Genomic DNA, 14809 nt, shown 5'->3' on the forward strand with positions numbered 1-14809 from the left:
CGCCTGTGACGATTTTCGACAAAAATTTGTCACGATCAGCCTCGTAAAGCGCAAGCAATTCCACACAGATGGTCTTTCGTTGCTCTTTATGGTCTTCTGTTGGATGGCGAGGAGCCGAGCGTGCACACACCTTTGAGTACCCCAACTGGCGGACGAATGAGTCAGCACTACCAACAGAGACGAGACGTCCAGCTGCGCTGTTAAGTGCTTCATTGAGATTCGCCTATAACCTTGAATGAGAGTGTCGCACGTTCCAACACAGCAGGACTCACAACTGTGCGCGGCCGGCCGGCTCGCGGGAGATCGGACAGATTTGTGCCACCTTCTTGCGATGATGGCAGACGCCTCGCCCAACGACTCACCGTTCTTTCGTGCACTGCCAGGTTTCCGTAATCGTTTTGTAAGCGGCTATGAATACACTACTGGACATTAAAATTGCTACACCAAGAAGAAATGCAGATGATAAACGGGTATTCATTGGACAAATATATTATACTAGAACCGACATGTGATTACATTTTCACGCAATTTGGGTGCGTAGATCCTGAGAAATCAGTACCCACAACAACCACCTCTCGTCGTAATAACGGCCTTGATACGCCTGGGCACTGAGTCAAACAGAGCTTGAATGGCGTGTACAGGTACAGCTGCCAATGTAGCTTCAACACGATACCACAGTTCATCAGGAGTAGTGACTAGCCTATTGTGACGAGCCAATTGCTCGGCCACCATTGACCAGACGTTTTCAATTGGTGAGAGATTTGGACAATGTGCTGGCCACGGCAGCAGTCCAACATTTTCTGTATCCAGAAAGGCCCGTACAGGACCCGCAACATGCGGTCGTGCATTATCCTTCTGAAATGTAGGGTTTCGCAGGAATCGAATGACGGGTAGAGCCACGGGTCGTAGCACATCTGAAATGTAACGTCCACTGTTCAAAGTGCCGTCAATGCGAACAAGAGGTGACCGAGACGTGTAACCAATGGCACCCCAAACCATCGCGCCAGGCGATACGCCAGTATGGCGGTGACGAATACACGTTTCCAATGTGCGTTCACCGCGATGTCACCAAACACGGAAGCGACCATCATGATGCTGTAAACAGAACCTGGATTCATCCGAGAAAATGACGTTTCGCCATTCGTGCACCCAGGTTCGTCGTTGAGTACACCATCGTAGGCACTCCTGTCAAGGGTAACCGCAGCCATGGTCTCCGAGCTGATAGTCCATGCTACCGCAAACGTCGTCGAACTGTTCGTGCAGATAGCTGTTGTCGTGCTAATGTCCCCATCTGTTGACTCTGGGATCGAGACGTGTCTGCACGAGCCGTTATAGCCATGCGGATAATACGCCTGTCATCTCGACTGCTAGTGATACGAGGCCGTTGGTATCCAGCACGGCGTTCCGTACTATCCTCCTGAAACTACCAATTCCATATTCTGCTAACAGTCATTGGGTGTCGACCAACGCGAGCAGCAATGTCGCGATACGATAAACCGCAATCGCGATGGGCTACAATCCGACCTCTATGAAAGTCGGAAATGTGATGGTATGCATTTCTCCCCCTTACACGAGTCATCACAACAAAGTTTCACCAGGCAACGCCGGTCAACTGCTGTTTGTGTATGAGAAATCGGTTGGAAACTTTCCTCATGTCAGCGCGTTGTAGGCGTCGCCACCGGCGCCAACCTTGTGTGAATGCTCTGAAAAGCTAATCATTTGTATATCACAGCATCTTCTTCCTGTCGGTTACATTTCGCGTCTGTAGCACGTCATCTTCGTGGTGTAGCAATCTTAATGGCCAGTAGTGTATTGGCGGTGTTCTGTTTTTCTTCCAAAAGAAACTCAATGATCGTCCTCCGCTTGAAACGCACCACCATTACAGACGCTATTTTGAAGGCTAAGTATAGCGCCACAACCTGTCAGAATTTCATGAAACTACAGAAACCGTTTAGGGTATATTCCGCGATGTCCCATAACAAATTTCGAAAATTTTCAACAGAAAATTTGGCCGAGAAAAGAAGACGTTGCGTTACTTATTGAACACCCCTCGTATTTTCATTTGTTTCAACTTTTCGCCCTATTTTCCTGCAGTAACGAATACACATGTAAAGTGTCAACGAGCTTGGCACGGTTCCCGGCATACCAGACGGGATGTCCAGCCACTGTCCACCATCCGTCGACAGGCGGCGTCTGACGCGAGTTCGGCAGCGGCAGGTGAGGACGTCAGTGGCTCGGAGCGGCGCGGAAACTGTATTCGATAAGGCGGCCGCTCGATTTCCCGATACACGCGGCCATTTGTTACAGTATGTAAAGAAGCCGTGTCTACAAACCGTAAGCTATGCAGCTGGCGAATACATTACGGCCGCCTCGTGTGTGGCACGCTCGCCCGCCCCGGCCGTTTTTTGTACGCCGTCCGCCGCCGCACAAAAGAAGTCCTTTATTAAAACCCAATTTTCGCCGCACGTACAGCGGAAGAGGAGTCCGGAGGAAGAGGCGGCTCCGACGAAAAAATGGTAACCGCTTTCAAGTACTTAGCAAGCTGATACCGTCCTATAAGCAAATAAACTGTCAGTAAACGAGGTAAAACAGTAGAGTCGGCACAATGCGCTCATTACGGCGAGCTTAATCGTTGTCTGCACTAGTCACTAACGGCAAAAATTAGAGACATTGACGATCCTTTTATGAGCGGGATTGAGACGGGGTAAACATTTTAATTTGTAAGGCGAAGATCGCAGCCACTAATAGCATGTTAATCGCCTTGATTATATTTTAACGAGCGGTGAGTGAGCATTCGGACCGACCACGACGCCTCTTCTCTGGGTGGTCCCAGCTATTGAGCTGTTATCAACACATTTCATTACAGACGCATGTTCACTGGGGCACAGTGAATTTCCTTACTGCCACAGCTGTTCATTGCCCTCGTCCAGAGCCCGTCCCAGTCTCAGTTGAAAATGACTGGCACTGTTATTGTTGTTGTTCTTGTGGTCTTCAGTCCAAATACTGGTTTGATGCATCTCTCCAAGTTACTCTAAATTGTGCAAACGTCTTCGTCTCCCAATAACTACAGCAGCCTACATCCTTCGGAATTTGCTTATTGTATTCATCTCTTGGCATCCCGCTACGATTTTTACGCTCCAGGCTTATCTCCAGCACTATGTTGCTGTTCAATTCAATGTGTCGTACCAACCGATGCCTTCTCTTAGTCGGGCTGTTCGACAAATTTCTCTTCTCCCCATTTCTGTTCAGTACCTCCTCATTTGTTACGTGATCTACCCATTCAATATTCAACATTTTTCTGTAGCACCACATTTCAAAAGCTTCTCTTCTCTTCTTGACTAATGTTTCACTTCCAGACGTGCTACATTTCATGCAAATACTTTCAGAAAGGACTTCCTGACACTTAAATCTATACTCGATGTCAAAAAATTTCTCTTCTTCAAAAAAGCATTTCTTGCCATTGTCAGTCTGCATTTTATACCCTCCTTACTTCGACCATCATCAGTATTTTTGCTCCCCAAATAGAAAAACTCCTTTACTACTGTAAGTGTCTCATTGCCTGAACTAATTCGCTCAGCATCACCTGATTTAACTCGACTGCATTCCATTATTCTCGTTTTGTTTTTGTTTTGATGGTCATCTTGGATCCTCCTTTCAAGACATTGTCTATCCCGTTCAATTGCTCATCGACCATAACGTAGAGCAGCATGCCCTTTGGGAGAGTCACGGTTGTAGTTTCTCCTTGCTTTCAGCCATTCGCAGTGGTAGCACAGCAAGCCCGTTTTGCTTATGTTACATGGCCAGAACATTTAATCATCCCGACTGTTGTCCACTGCAACTACTGAAAAAGCTGCTGCCCCTCTTCAGGAACCAAACATTTGTCTGGTCTCTCAACTGATACCCCTCTGTTGTGGTTACACCTACGAGACGGACCCACCAACAGCAAGGTACATTGTCCATTGTGTGTGTGTGGGGGGGGGGGGGAGGAGTGGAGGAGGGGAGGCGGATGGGAGGGGGGGGGGGGACATAGCCCGCTGTCAAATGCCAATTGTTTTAAACTGGACAGGTGCTGTAATCAGATTTAGAACAGCTGGCATTTGACAGAGAGTGATCTGGACTGCTCCCCCAATAACACAAGGGCTGTTCGGAAAGAAGAACCGATAGGTCGTGAAATGGAAACCACAGTGAAAATCAAAACTGTTTTATTTGCAACAGTTAGCTACAACTTCCAGCTACTTATCTCCATAGTCGCCGATCCGACTTAGACGTATGTCGTAGCGTTGTACCAGCTTTCCAATACCCTCGTTATAGAAGACAGTGCTTTCCGCCAATTCTCTATGCTGGCCTACAGTTCGTTGTCTGTGATAAAATGTTGTCTTCATAGCTAGCGGTTCATGTGAGCAGAGATGAAACTCAGAGGGAGACAATTACGGGCTGTATTGTGGGTAATCAAACATTTGCAATTGAAAACGATGCAGGAGCACCTTCAGAATGCAGATGAGAGTTGTCTTGAAGAAGAAAACGCACGACAATTATGTAATGTTGGTTGCATAGTTTCAGGCGAAATTTCTCATCATTCCCTCGTGCTTCGCGGGAGACACTATTGTTCAAGGTGTTTCTATGTGCTTCCTGTGTGCTCAGAACTAAAAAGAACGACGTAACGCGATCGACGGGCATACTAGAGACACTGCCCAACACACCTGTGCAAAACTTCAACGGATTTTCACTGTGGTTTCCGTTCCTTACTTTCCGAATAACCAACGTATGCCGTTGGAGACCTGGTATTATTGGCAGCCACACTGTGGTGATGGCGGCTATCGCTGAAACAACCGGTTTTCGGTTATATCGTTTTTTTTTTCAATATCAGTTCAACCGGACTATTAAAGCCGCTCAAAGAAACCGGTTCCTGAAATAATCCATTTTCAGCGTTCTATTCCTGTTAGATCCTGTAATAAATGTAGAAATCGAGGAAAGACTGAAAAATTTTGACTCCTTCAGTTTCAAGACACATAGAATCAAAATATTAAATAATACAGGCAAATAAAAGAAACATAGGCCGTCCATCGTTGCATCTCCGCGTTCTTACCTGAGTGATACTGTGCTTGCCTGTGGGCCCGGATAGCTCAGTTGGTAGAGCGGTAGGTTTTCAACCAATGGGTCCCGGGTTCATGTCCCTGTCCGGGCGAAAATTAATACACAGTTCTGTTTCAGCCGCGCTAGTAAATGGACATTGTTTACTGCTGCGCTGCCCTTCCCTGTTTACATCGCTGTATTTGTGCTTCGCCAGTGCTGTCCATCCGTTAATATCCGTGTTCCTTCACATTCCTTGTGATCTGATCGCTCCTTCTGGTCGTGCTGCTGCTAATTGGAATTTAGATTGTTTAACCGAAATTTCGTCGCTGGATTAACCATGGCTACAAAACCTCAGGAAGAATACTCTGGTATCTGTTTTTGACAAGGAATCCCGTCGTGTTCAACCGACATCCCTGGACATAGATGACTGGATTACACAGGTAACTGGTCTCAATTCTGAAACCGTCCATGCCTCGCAACTGGATCAGAAAAACTACAGTGATTTTGTCAAGTTAATCAGTCCTGCGACTGCTGATAATGTGTTACGAAAGGGGGCCATGAAGAAGATTTTGTGCATAGAAATGGTTATAAAAATAAGGTTCCCACCTATAGAGCTGACACTCATTACAAAATCGTTCGTGTCTTGAATCTTTCCTTTAAAATTGAAAATGATAAGATTAAGAAAGGTCTTTCACACTACGGAGACGTTAAATCAATTGCAAATGAAAGATGGTCGCCTAGTTTAAACTGCAATGCTTCAACGGGGTCCGCTGTGTAGAGATAGACGTTAAGACAAATATTCCGACTCACATCACTGTTTGTGGGTATAAGGCACAAATTGTTTATACATGTCACGAAACTACGTGTCATATATGTAACGAAACCGGCCACTTCAGTCAGGAATGTCCGCGGAGAACTGTTGTTCTTAAAAGTAATTTGATACAGTGTCAGAAACTTAACTTAAATGATTTGTTACCAAAGACTAGCCCGGATCACGTGGTTGAGGATGTTAACGCAGCGAGCCAAGCTGATGTCCCCCTTTACGATAACAGTCAGTTTCCCCCGTTAACAACAAAGGGAAACCCTGTTACCATTACTCGTGAAACTGAAATGCAGCTGAAAAAACGACGTCTGGAGACAACAGATGGTTGATCAGAGGACGAGCTGTCCTGTACAACTCCCTCAGTTAGCAAGCAAAAACAGTGCGATGAGGAAGCAGAGGAATCGGACGGCAGAATGCGAATGGAAACTGATGAACAGAAGGATAATAAACATACGGTACCAGAAAATGAAGGAGGTGTTGCCAGTATTGATTTGCAAGAAACAACAGGTGAAGTAGTTGATTGCAAAGATCAGCAGCTATCTGTTAGTAAACAAACGCAGAGGAGAGGTTGTAAAACTGCCGCCTCCATTTGTTTCCCTCGATCAGGAAGTAAGTGATACTAATAAAGAACAAGGAAGTGGTGGCCAAAATGAAACCACGGTCAACACCGCAGTGCATGCGCCAGCAACAGAAATTGAGAAAGCGTCTGCTGCTGCTCCAGACTAGCCGCGAAGTAAAATAAAAACGCAACTAAATGGGAATGTAGCTCGTAACCAAGGGAAGGGAAAATCCGGAAAGGGCGACCCAAGTCCAAAGGATGTTCAGTACGAAACTGTCCTACACGAATCACTGGAGGAAAAATCAGAAAGTTTACAAGGAAATCAGTCTGCTAGTGCTACAAGAGGAAACCTCAGAAAAAAAACGGGACACTAATTAATAATCTGATTGAAGTGTTATTCCACGTTCAGCCTTCCGAGAAAACTGTCAATAGTTTAACTGAACCCAGAGCCACAGGAAACTAAACTATTAATCTGTAAATGAACTGTTAAGTTTGACGTTTTCTCCTTAGATTATGGCGCAAGTTTGTTTTTACTCCTCCCGGTTCCAATCCTTTAAAGCAAGTACAGCACTGAGCTTCAATTGACACCGCACTTCATAAAACACTTCCAGACTAGGTATGGTGCCATTCCGTGATAGAAGTTATGTATGGCGACGGCAGTGACAAACTGCCGTATAGACCAGATGGGGCCAGTCTGGCACCTACATGTACGCATCTACCATCTAACAGGCCGCACCACATGGTAACACATGCATTACCATCTCAGTAGTGCCGTACGAATTCTTATGCCACGCGTTTCCTGCTCGTTTCTGTCACCATTTTTATTAAAACAATACTGATCGCTTTTCCAGTTTCCTGTAATAACGTAATGTTTGAAAGCAGTGCGAATTTTTCGGATAAAAATTATTCGCTGCTAATAAAAGGTTGATTTAAAGCGAAAAATTTTAGCACTGCTGTTGCGTCTAATGGATAGTTCGTTTTTCTCTACCCCGTTATCAGTAAAAAAATAAAATCAGTTGTTATAACCGAAAGCAAAGAAATACCGAAATATACCGGTTATTCAGAACTAAAGTACCGGTATCGGTTCTAACGGGTTTATTTTTTCCATCCCTATCACACTGTTCCAAATTCCGCCGAGAAAAGCATTATGCCCGCCAGTTTTGATGTAGAAAACCATTCCAAACTTGAAAATTTCGCGTATTTATGAAAAAAGGTAGCTCTGGTTCTAATTAAAATTAAGGGCAGATTACTGAAGAACTAAGACACACTATAGAGATGTATACAATTAGTCAATTAGTCAGTTTCAAATTTTTAACGCGATTTTCGAAACATATGTCATGGTCTGCAGTCTGAAGACTGGTTTGATGCAGCTCTCTGTGCTTACAGTCCTGTTCAGCCCCTTCACCTCTGTATAATTACCACAACCTACATTCATTGCAACCTGCTTACTGCATTCGTGATTTCAAGTCTTACTATCCCTCACAAATTTCATCGCCGATACTTACTTCCATAACGAAATAGACATTTCCTTGACGCCTCACTCGGTGTTCCACCATCTGATCCTTTGTTCCAGTCAAGTTGTACCGTAAAATTCTTTTTTTATTTTCCCAGTCCGGTTTAGCATCTCCTCATCTGTCATTCGATCTCCCAATCTAATCTTCAGCATTCGTCTGCGGCACTGTACTTCAAAAGTTTCTCTCTTCTTCTTGTCTGGACTGCTTATCGTCCACGCTCCAGTCCCATATTTACACTACAGTTAAACACCTTCAAAAAAGACTTCCTGTCCCTTACATTTATATTAGATGTTAACAAATTCCTTTCTTTAGATAGACTTTTCCTGCTATTTCCATTCGGCATTTTATTTCTTCCCTACTTCGGCAATCATTAGGTTTTTTTCTGCCCAAATAGTAAAACTCATCCGCTACTTGTTGTGTATCATTTCCTAATCTAATTCCCTCTGCATCGACTGGTTTAATTCGACGACATTCCACTACCCTCCTTTTTCTTTCATTTTAGTTTTAGTGAAGTTCAACATATAACCTCGTTTCAAGACACTATCCATTTCGGACAACTGCTCTTCCGAGTTCGGATTCTGATAGAATTACTATGTCATCGGCAAACCGCAAAGTTTTTACTTCTGCTCCCTGAACTTTTATTTACCTCATCAATTTTTCACTGGCGTCTTTTATTGCTTCCTTTGTACAAACTGAATAACACAAAGACCTACAACGATTTTTTTATCACTGCAGAGAGTGGGCCGGTGTGGTGATTGCCTGTGGACACTATTTGTCAAGAGAAAGTCGCAACTTTTGGGCCTTAAACAGGAGAGTCGTCGACGATGAGGCCATTACAAATCAAGCACAAATTATGATTGAGTAAGGTCCTGGAAGGAAATAGGCCAATCCGTTTCAATCATCACGGCAATCGACTTATCTGATATAGCGAAAACACAGATAACGTTAATATGGATGGGTGGTAGCGAATTCGAACACCACTCCTCGAGGGTCCGCCACCTGCGTCATCATGCTCGGTTGCGGGAAGAGTAAAAGAAATATTACAGGACTCTTTCCTTGCTCTTTCAGTGAAATCGTACTTTGAAGTTCCTCTCAGTTGTCTCGTTATGTAACTTGTACCTGACTAGTGACTAGAGTAGTTCATCCACAATCTTATTTTAGTCTCAACTCCAGTTTCGTATCAGTGTCTCTTATGTTCCAGCTGCCTCTGTGAGGACACCATTAGATTGTGCAGGATATCCCAAAAAGAGTATTCTCTCATCGATACTACATAACGTATAAATATTTTTATTTTTCCTAGGCATGACACAACATGTAATGCAATTACGTCATTATTCAGGATGCTCTGGATGGGAAATGTTTCATATTGCTGCAATAAAATTTCTTCAGCGTCAAAATCTCTTCAACACGTGATCCAGATTGAGCTTGTAGGAAGTAAAGATATACTTCACCATTCACACCGTTTCCAAAAATGAATAGTCCTGCAGCGCCTCTTGTTACACCACACCACACTGTAGCACCAGGTAAGTTCACCTGATATTCCACAGTAATATGTGTACTTTGAGGAACGCAATAGGTGCAGCTGCGTAAATTAGTTATTCCATTGAACCTAAAAGAGGCCCATCGCACCAGACGTCGAGATTATTGTCCCAAGGCCATGTTGTTGTACAGATTTCTTAGAGATCAAAGGTGGACTTCCGCCAGTTTTTCTGCTGTGAAAAGAAAAAATGACCGTGGTCTTCCAGAAAGTTATTGGAGGCTGTATTGTACAGTTATGTAACACTGACGTCATGAATGATGCGTCCCGTTGACAGGATGCTTTGAAATGTCTTTCTGAACTGTCTTTGCCCTTCAGTAACAGCCTCACGTCTACAGTTGTGCTTCAGAACAATTTTTTTTTCCTCAAAATTTAGTGGAGGTCATGCATTATTTCAGATAATTCGTCTCAAAAATGATCCAATTAGTTACAAGCAGTGAACAAATGAGTCCATTTTTGGGATGTCTTGTAGTTTTTGAATGATTCCTCAACAATGCTCCTGCAGAACTAATGGGTTACGTCTTGAGTCCTGCAGAGATCTTTCTCTAAATGCCACTCAGCAGGTACAGAGCTCGGTCCTTAATCCTACAACAGCCTTTTCTCTGTGTATTGTGCTTAGTCTACAGCTTCGAACGGTACATCGCTCAGCTTATGGTGATTCCACAGACAGCTTCACACTCATTTCAGTTCTGATGGAAGGCTGCAGTGCGTCTTTAGTTTTGCCGCGATTTCGATCATAGGAGTATACATTCGTGCAGATGGCGCTGAAATCGGTCCAGGTCACAGCAAAATTTTATATTACGTTGAGATAGGTCAGTCAGTTTGTGATTATTGAAAGGCTACGTCACGAAGCGGTCTGAAACAGCATGTGCAGTAAGTTCTCAATTTTGCGGTGCTCGGTAGACAATAACAAAAAGCACACTTGTACTGCAGTATACAATGCCGTCAGCCTATACAATAGATCCGCCGGGTATTTTGCGTGACTTGTAATCCCTTAGTCTCCTTATAGGCCACTGAAAGTGAAAGCACAGTGTCACTTGATTTATAAGGAAGCAAATTATCTTTTGTAACCTCCAGCATGCGACTTGTAAGCGTATTTACACAGGCTCGCCCAGCGGAACATGAAGTAGGTCATTTAACGCACGCATGCAAAAGCAAGAAATAAGCAAAGAATAACAAACATAGATGGTTAATCGCTTCACACCATTGTCCGCCACACGTGGTGATTGTAGCAAGACTTAATTAAAAGTTCCAATTGAAAAGCTGCACATTGTCGTCGGGGGAGGAGGGGGGGGGGGGGGAAGCAACGGCATTAATCGCGTAAAATTTTAAGCATTTACTTCCGTGCTGATCGACAGATGATAAACAAAATATTCCAACATTCTTTATTATGGAACAGTGAGTCTTACGTTCTTTTGAACGCAGGCTTGCTAATACCGACTACATACACAATAGCCCTGTCACGTATTCAGAGTTACCTCCTTACTTTCCTTACAAAACACTGAGACACCTCTCTGTGTATAGCCTTACATATAAGCATATATACATTGATCGCTATTTGCACTTACCAGTCTAGACGCTCCCAAGCACACTAGATACAGAGGCTTGATTAGACGGCTTATTTCAGAAACCCACTTACTATGGAACAACATCACTGCACCGAAAACGTCCAGACATTCCGCACACATTTTTTCATTATTTTATATTAGATATTACATTAGTTTCATATAGTTCCCGTAATGAGCTGAAATTTTTCTGTATTTTTATCTTTGGTTTCATAACGTACTAGCTATAATACTCTAGCACCAGTTGTAAGCTTCAAAGAAACAAATTTCACCCACACGACAGTCGCCACTTGATTACGGCCGAGGAGCACTCGAACGGAAGCTCGTGGACATTTCGCAGGTGTTACGAAAATATTGATGAATGTTAAACGATACGTGGTGAGTCTGAGTTGTATGCATAACGATTAACTATAAGATGGAAACACTAGAGGTACTGGAAAGAAGGATTATTAGAAAAATTATGGGTGCAATGAAAACTGCAGATGGTTGGAAAATAAGAAGTAATGAGGAGATCTACAAAAATATAGAGAAAATATCTGAAGTAATGGCCAAACGAAGATTTACCTTTTTTGGACATCTCTACCGAATGGATGGAAATAGACTAACAAAACAAATACTCCTATATTTCTGGAAGAAGAAATCGACAAGAGCATGGATTACAGAAGTAAGAAAAGATCTAGAAAGAAACAACACCAAAGAATCAGAAATAGCAGAAAGAAACCGTTTTGAAAACAAAATACTAAATTTGGAAGGCTTTCAAAGCAGAAGAAATAAAAAATCTGGAACAACATGGACAGAAGAAAAGAAGAGAGTTCATGGGGAGAAAATGAGGGAATACTGGAATAATAGGAAACAACAACAAAGGAAGAAGAAGAACTGAAGTTGTTAACGTGATCCTAGTTGGTCAATAGGATTGTAAAAAAAAAAAAAAAAAAGGGAATCAACTGAAGCTGCTGTGCTGTCTTATCTGCTACTGCTTCCCTACATCAAGGCAAAAATTAGCTTACCTAAAGATCTTCTGCGTCCTTAACTTTGGCATCATTGCAGATCGTACCTGCAGCACGTGTTTCAGCATATACTGACCAATTAAAACACGATGATATGCGAGGTGCCCTTTGTAACAAGGAACGATGCCAGTCTGCAATTTCGGATTATCCGTTGTACTTCCAGTCCCCCACAGGAATTAGAAATTACAAAAGGAAGAGTGTCAAACAAGGAAGATATGTTCGTCTAGCCCATAGAGCGTACTGATTAGTAAAATGTGGGAAACCACCTTGAGGTGTATGGTGTGACATCTTGCAGACCACACGCATGTAACTACGGCAGCCACTATAGGCGACCAGATTCTTACGGTTGTGGTTCTGCACTCAACTGACTCCTAAGCAGTGGAGACCAGCACATGTTAAGCAAACTTGGCGGATACTTCTGCACGAATCATTTCTAGCGATTTAACAACAGGTCGACATTGTTGAGGACCTGATCAGAATTCTCCTCAGAGAGCTTGTCTCCGCACTTTTATTACGTCGGCGAAGACACAGTGAAGTGTCTACACTAGTAAAAAGTAGGTTCTACAACTAGCTTTTCCAGGGAGGCTGCGTTGACCACTCTTGCAGCTTTTTAGGCGTAGTGGTGGTGGAGACCCCCTGGTGCTTGTGTTCACTATACTTTGGTGGCGCCAGTCAAACACCCCCGCGAAAAAAAAGTCAACTAAGCGGCCCTTTCATTAATGAGATACATCTTCTTGTGACTTTCTTAACAAAAAATGATAGGTAGATATTAAAATTACTTTGACATCACCATCCGATGGCCCTTTATCTCAACGACACATCACAAGTTCCAGAATATCGAAAAAAATATTGTTTTAGCAATATGCGTATTAAGTTTTCCGAGTTATCACCTCACAATTGCGATCATCAGATTTGTAGTTTTTCCTCATGCGTGAATCCGTGATTGGAACTGTTTAATGGAATTTTATCTACAATTTTTTTTGTAACGGCTAGACAAAGCAGTCGTTCAGGCCTGTCCTACAGTGTGTGAAACATCGTGGAAAGGACTCGGGTTTACAATTTCACCACTTCACGGGACTTGAAGCTCGAGAAAATTTTATATGGCCGTGAAACTATTCATTCGTACAAATTTCATCCACTTTTATGCAAACAAGATCACAATCAATAGCAAAAATGTACAACACTAAATGCAAATATACATATAACTGGAGACTCAAGCGATTGGAACTGAGACCAGGAAAGTGATCCCTTTGACACAGTTCTCAGCGTTTAATTTTTTTCAGAAAAACACTTCAATCAGATAACTGAATAATCATCTAATGACGAACTCCTAGTAACTAACAGACCAAAAATTTTCGAAACGTTTAATATAGAGAAGAGCTTGAGTAACCAAAAGATAATTGTATCATCAATGAGTAACGGTGTTTCGAGAAATGTTGAGAAGGCAGGAAAATATGTTTGCTTAGCATGACTAGCAGAATATAAATTGCAGACTATCAGTATCGAACACAGTTGTGAGGCATGGGATGGATTTGGAGTGATTCAACAGCAGTGTTAGAAAGGTGCTACGAAAGTAAAGAGAGAATTATCACAGATTAAAGCGAAGTCCAAGCCTTTTGGGCAAACGAAACCTGAATGAAGCCAAAATGAGCGAAAGGAGAGAAATGCGAGATTCACTCAAACCAGTAAAACTTTATCGAACGTTCTGACCAAAAATACTAGCAAATTTTGGTCTTAAATGAAACCACTAAGCAGTCGAAATCATCTATTCAAGTCGACGATCACTCTCCAACTGAAACGGAAAATAGCAGAGAAAAGGCCGAAATAATGGATTCGGTCTTCTGATATTGTTTCACTCCTCTCTCGAACGAACGCCGAAGAGGCAGATACTGAGAATAGTTATGACGGTATGTACAATAAACCCAAATAGTTCAGCAGTGCAGAAACGTCGGGACTGGATGAGACATCCGAAAGATTAAGCGAAAGAAACTGGTCCCTTTCTATTGGGTCGCTGCAACAATGAAAGGTACCAACCGAATAGATAAAGGAACGGTCTTTGTCGTTCTCAAGAAGAGTCTTCGAATGATGTACAAAACTGCAACAACGAATGGTACCGATCAATTAGATAAAGGAACTGTCTTTACTGTTCTCAAGAAGAGCCTACGGATGATGTACAAAATTATGAGCCTATACTTTGATGTCAATTTGTTGTCGAATTATGGAGCTTTTCTAAGCTCATGCACTATGACATTTTTGGAAAATGAAAATCGCCTGTATAAAAATCAACATGAATTTCTCAAGCAATGACCTTGCGTTATTGAGCTCTCTCTACTCGTCTGTGAGTCAAAAGCGCCTGGTTTGATGTATTCTTTCACTTTCGGAAGGCTTTCGATAACAGTTGCACACTGTTGTTCAGTAAACAAAACACGAGCGCACAGAATATCTGACCAGATTTGCAATTGGATTCATGACTTTCTTGCAAATAGAGCTCGACATGCCGTTCTTAACGGAACGTAATCGACGATTTTGTGGTACCACAAGGGAGTGTTTTAGGGCCATTGTTGTTTGCAGTATACGGCTGCTTTCTGATGGCGCTGTTGTCTATACGAAGACTGCAACGCCAGAAGACTGTAGCGAAATGATTGATCGTAGTCGACACGGAACGTAAACAAATGAAATTATTATAAATTAAAGTCCTCTGTTGCGTATTTCCGTCTGTATGTCATGGCTG

General features: G+C 42.9%; 1 non-coding gene across 1 annotated transcript; it reads left to right on the forward strand.

Moving 5' to 3' along the window:
* Window positions 1-5112: 5112 nt before the first annotated feature.
* Window positions 5113-5185, forward strand: Trnae-uuc. The gene has a single exon. It is a non-coding gene; the product is annotated as a tRNA-Glu (tRNA).
* The last annotated feature ends 9624 nt before the right edge of the window (window positions 5186-14809 follow it).

The sequence above is a fragment of the Schistocerca piceifrons genome, chromosome 3 (assembly GCF_021461385.2).
Source record: "Schistocerca piceifrons isolate TAMUIC-IGC-003096 chromosome 3, iqSchPice1.1, whole genome shotgun sequence".
Taxonomy (NCBI): domain Eukaryota; kingdom Metazoa; phylum Arthropoda; class Insecta; order Orthoptera; family Acrididae; genus Schistocerca; species Schistocerca piceifrons.